The sequence below is a fragment of the Mytilus edulis genome, chromosome 6 (genome assembly GCF_963676685.1).
Source record: "Mytilus edulis chromosome 6, xbMytEdul2.2, whole genome shotgun sequence".
In the NCBI taxonomy this organism is placed as follows: domain Eukaryota; kingdom Metazoa; phylum Mollusca; class Bivalvia; order Mytilida; family Mytilidae; genus Mytilus; species Mytilus edulis.
Window position 1 is genome coordinate 46,272,127 of NC_092349.1, and position 6,000 is coordinate 46,278,126.

A 6,000-nucleotide genomic window follows, 5' to 3' on the forward strand; every position below is an offset into this window, starting at 1 on the left:
ATATACGGGGTTAGTAAACCCCATATGGAATTTACTTACCCCGTATATATCGTATTAGGTTACTAGCACACTATGTAACGAATTTATCTTACCGACTATCTTTATTTGTTGAATTTTGACTAGAGTTGTTTCATTTACAATCATACCAGGTCTTTATATCAAAGTGTTCAAATCTACAACTTTAAGAATCTACTTTCATTGGTCTTATTGAAAGAGAAAAACAAATGTCAACATTAACAATTTAATATCAATAACCTTGATATAACAATATTAATTAAAACAAAATGTTAAATACATTCAGGCGACAAATAGTGTCGAAGTCAACATGCAACACATTTTTTGTGTACAAATTGAAAAATAAATGTTGATGTCAACATGACAAGTGTGATAATTTCCTCACAACTACTTGTTGATGGTAAGGTTGTGTATAACAGTTACATTGCCATAGAAGATCCGACTCTGAGGTTTTGTCGACTGCATGCATGTGGTTGTTTGTCTGTATTGGATGGGTTTCGGCCCGTTGTCATCAAAGTCTCCTAAAATATCTCCAATGTCAATATCTTGTATTTGTTTCATAAATTACCCACTATCATCACTTTTGGATCTATTGCATGTATGGTTGGAAGCAATAACTGCTCTTTGCACAAGATTGTCAGATATAGTTTTACCCATTTTAATTTTCTCGTTAGTATCAACACGCTGGTACGTTGTGAGTGACTGTACGGACTTGTGCCCAGTGACTGCCATTATTTGCGCAGATCCATACATGTTTTGTGATAAAACTGTGGCTCCAGTTGCTCGTATTGAGTGATTGGTATATACAATAGACAACTTACACTTCTTACTGAGTTCTGACATAAATGTACTTAGTTTTTTTTCCTCCTAGTGACATATTACAATACCAGACATCAGCTTCTGTGGAAAAACTATCCAATGGTTTCTGCCATAAACGATCATTTGATGGATGTAATCTACGAATATGGTTCTCGTATGAGGCAACAGGACAATACACAGATCCTGAAATATAGAGTAATCATTTAGATATTTTCAGGTTAAACATCAACAACAAAGACGTAGATACTATATATAAAAAAGAAGATGTGGTATGATTGCCAATGACACAACTGTCCACAAGAGACCAAAATGACACAGACATTAACAACGTTTAACTATAAGTGACAGGTCACCGTACAGCCTTCAACAATGGGTATATGTATTTCTTGTATTCACATTGATATATCAGACATGTCGAAGGTTCTGAAATGACACATGTAAATTTATTCAAATGAGAAATACATGTATGATATGCATTTTACTTACAGCAATAAACAACACAACAATAAAATACAGGTTTCTGTCTTAGTCTATAATTAGATAATGATATTGCTACCTTTCATAACTATTTATAGTTACTAAATGTACTTGTTGTTTTAAGTTTTTATATTTTCAGGAATATCATTGATTGTCATTCATGTGTGGCAATCGCCAATGTTGTATATTTGATATAAAGTTAGTAATGCTGTTGTTTTTTATTTGGTCGGTTGTTATCTCTTTGACACATTCCCTAGATTTCAAGTGAAGCTGGCATACTTGTACGCTGTGAAATTGAAGCGACATTAGAACTGAGTTTATTCGCGAGATGAATACAACTCAAATAATTGAACGAACTGACATTATGAACAATTTTGGAAAAACGTAGAATACAACAAATTAAAAAAATCTGACGTTAATAAAAGAGGGACGAAAGATACCAAAGGGACAGTCAAACGCATAAATCTAAAACAAACTGACAACTCCATGGCTAAAAATGAAAAAGACAAACAGAAAAACAATAGTACACACGACACAACATAGAAAACTAAAGAATAAACAACACGAACCCCACCAAAAACTAGGGGTGATCTCAGGTGCTCCGGAAGGGTAAGCAGATCCTGCTCCACATGTGGCACCCGTCGTGTTGCTTATGTGATTACAAATCCGGTAAATAGTCTAATTCGGTAGGTCATATTCATGAAAGGGAAGGGGATTGTAGTTACGACGTAAGGAACATATCCGATATCATTTGTGAAACGGTTATTCCATAACGGTCAACCAACTCGTGATGGCGTCCGTAAAATTTTCGAAGGGATTATTTCAACTTCACCATTTGGAACTCTTGGTTTAATAGCTTCCTTGTGAGCAGCAAACCTCTATCAAGAAAATCATGATAGGAAATGCAAGCACGGGAATATCGTATCAATTGGGAGATATATACTAAATAAGACCCAGCAATCACGCGATACAACTTCAATAGATTTAATTCATTTAAGGTGTATGACTCCTTCTGTGACCTGTGAATTATGATGTTTTCAAACTGCAATAGTATTAAAACAGCAAAGATAATGAATAATACAGATTGGCAATTTTGTACATTTAGCAAGGTGCAACTTCGTGCAAAGCATACTTATTTATAGTTTCATGGCATTTAATAAAAAAAGAAGAGAAATTGGTGAAAATGAAATCATGAATTTTGTAGAAAATCCACAGACTTTAATACAGAGATTTTTGTTATAAAATTTGAAACATAGTTTACTCGTTTGTTTTTTTATATGATCAGCTAGCTTTCATTGGTTACAAAAAGTCTTAAACAACAGTAAATTCCAAAACACCAGGTGCAGAGTCGCTAAAGTCGAGCGCACCCTAGAACTGAATTGGCATAATTCTCTATCTATCAAGCACCGAATTGCCGAATATGAGAGTACAAGGGAAAGGCTGTGGATTTTCTATATGTGTAGCATCGTAGAAACACAAGGGTACATAATCCTTAAAAAAATCCTCGCAATTGTTCACAAACAAGATTATCGCAGCTTAAATTATAATACTTCACAGTTTAGCGTTCTTCAACAATTAATTGTATAGATTTCAAGATTTACTCCTTGTGAACATTCATGTACAATCGGATTTATGAGATTGACTGTCTCTCTGGTATCTTTCGACCCTCTTATTTTCATCCTGGTTGAAATATGCAGTCTTAAAAAACATCCCTTGAACTGGCTCTTAAACACAACCACATTTTTATGACAGGACACTCACAACAGCACCTCAAAACTTGTAAAATCGTTTTAGTGTGCCTTCAACATTAAGATATTACCCGTCTGCCATTAATGTTTTTGTTTTCTTGGCTTCAAATTTTGGCCTATTGTACCAGAAGACGACGAAAACCCGAAGTAATAAATACTGTGGTGCCGCTAGTGTACACTTGGAAGAACCAGTCCACATTTCATATATATCGTACCTTATATAACTTATGAACGAAAGACGTCACGAGGATTCTCTTCCACTTCCGTTAACCATTATTCTACACGATTATTGTAAGATGTCTGCTAGACTGATATATTTATCAGAAATCAACAGATTATCTCAGGTATTCTGTTTAATACACAGATTTATATTAAAGCCTGGAGATTAAGATATAATCATTGTATTTTGATATAGAATTACACAGGTTTATTTCAGAAAGTTAATCTGCAGGAACGATTTGTATCAATAAGACTGACAATTTGTCTGTACTGATGGATGATAAAATCTACTGTATCATTGTTCTCTGTTGATAATGAGATAGATCGGTCTCTATTGTTTTGTAGTAAGGTTACAGGTGGTTTAAAAGATCCCGTCAGTATGATATTGTTCTATTATATGTCATTATGATATATTTCTATTATGAATTACAATATACGTTGAACCACAAACGTCAAAATCATTCAATCGCGTAGTGGTATTAACTATTTTTGGATTCTTATAAATTCAATATATAACTTTTGGACTAGTTTAAATCTCGGTCTATTTCTTAAATTTATTCTTACATACTTTTGATTTTTTAACCCTGTATGCTAACATTCCCATGAAAATTTTAAAATTGTTTGTACGCACATTGAACGACAAATTTATGTGACGTATAAATTTTCTGACGTCAGACACTCAATAAATGTGTTCGTAGATAGTAGATGTTTTTGTGTTCTGTTAAATTGTTCCTTTTAAAATTGTTAAACGATGATGACTGATGTACCCATATTTTGACTATTATATTTATTGTGTCTGTTTATTTAACGCATCAATGTAAAAATATCGGAAATTGATGAGACTGTCATTACAAAAGTGAGAGGGTTAGCGCTATAGAACCAGGTTTAATCCACCATTTTCTACATTTGAAAATGCCTGTACCAAGTCAGGAATATGACAGTTCTTGTCCATTCGTTTTTGATGCGTTTTGTTATTTGATTTTGCCATGTGATTATGGACTTTCCCAATTGATCTTCCTCTAAGTTCAGTATTTTTGTGATTTTACTTTTTTCCAGCACATATTAGTGAATGTCACCATAGGTGTGACCGTCTATTTCGGATTTTAGATTTTTCTGCTGCCAGTTTTTGTCATTCTTGGGTGAATGCACAAGGTTTAAACCGAAATACTATAGTTGTATGTATAAGGTTATCAGGGAGCTGCTCTTGTCTGGCTCCTTTACTATCAGCTAGTAATACTGAAGTTTTCTTTTTTATACCATTAACCAAAAGTTGTTGTCCTGAAATATATTTTCTCAATTTATTTGATGTGATAGATAATAAAGTTTATTCAAAGACAATGGTGCCAAAATATCTGCATAGACTTTTAAGTGATCCGCCATATTGGATTTCCAAAACGATAAATGTGTGTAAAAAGTTGAATGAGTCACTTGAAAATCAAAAAAACACACAACCGCAATGTTAATAAAAGCATCTAGGTTTTATTATAAACAGGAGGGCAGACAACTGTAGCCAATTCTCACTCCACGATGTGTGGACAAGCAAATTTACAAGGACATAATATTCGATAAAAACAAAGGAGTAGGGGCAATAAGGCCCTTATTTGGCCCAAAAATTACTGCGAATTTAAAAGTTATCATACATATTTTAAAATTACTGAAAAGTATCTCAGGTAGATGGTATTCAGAAAAACAAAATAATTTTGGACATTAAACAAGTTAACATGGCAACAAATCATGCCTTAATTTGCATATTTTGTAAAATTTTGTGATTTTCCTTGATTTTCATCAAATTTTTAAGTATATTTTCGATTGGAAAAGTATGTGCGCACGCAAGAAACAACTTTATATTTGGTGAGATTTTGTCAATAGTAATGATAAAGCTTCAGTTAAATTATTTTGTTGTTTCTTGGCTGCGCACGATGTTTCCACAACAGAAATAAAGATAGAAAACTGCATAAATTCTTAATTTTCATCGTTTTTGTGAAAACAGTATATATTATGACGTAATTGTGACGTCATCACATAAGAATCTTAATGTTTTTCATTTATATTTCTTGACCCTATGCATTTCTAAAGATTATGTTCCAATTTGAAAAAGTTATCAAACATTTTATTTTCTTGGGCCAAAACCAGGCCTTAATGCCCCTACTCCTTTCTTTGTGTTTTACCAATGTATGCTAAAAGGAAAACTCCCCTCCACAAATGTCACATTTTAATTTCCCCTTGTGCTTCCTCCTGATAATCATGTGTTATACATAAAAGGCTTGGCTCCCTTGTGGACCACAGATTCATGTCTTCTTTTACTATCTTTAGATGAAAATGTCTTGTCACATTAGGTGCACATTACGTCTAGTGTGTTTTCTGGTACCATGTGTACATCGAGTTCGTGATCTCTATCACACTGCAGCAGTAGAGGTGTGTCCTATCAATCTGAAACATAGATTAAAGTCTTCAAACATGCACACAAGATAAAAACATAGTGAATTAAAAATTAAACCACTTATATTTCCGTGGTAGCCATTTCCATTGTCCATTTATGTTTAAGTGAATGTTGTATTTTTCAATACAAAGATATGATTGCACTTCCCCTCACGCATTCACGATGACCTCAATCAGAACCGATCCACACACGCATGAAATGATGAAAATTGACAGTTTTAGATTTATTAAGACATTCGATACCTCTGCTGGTGGACTATCAGTCCCCGAGGGTATCGTTAGC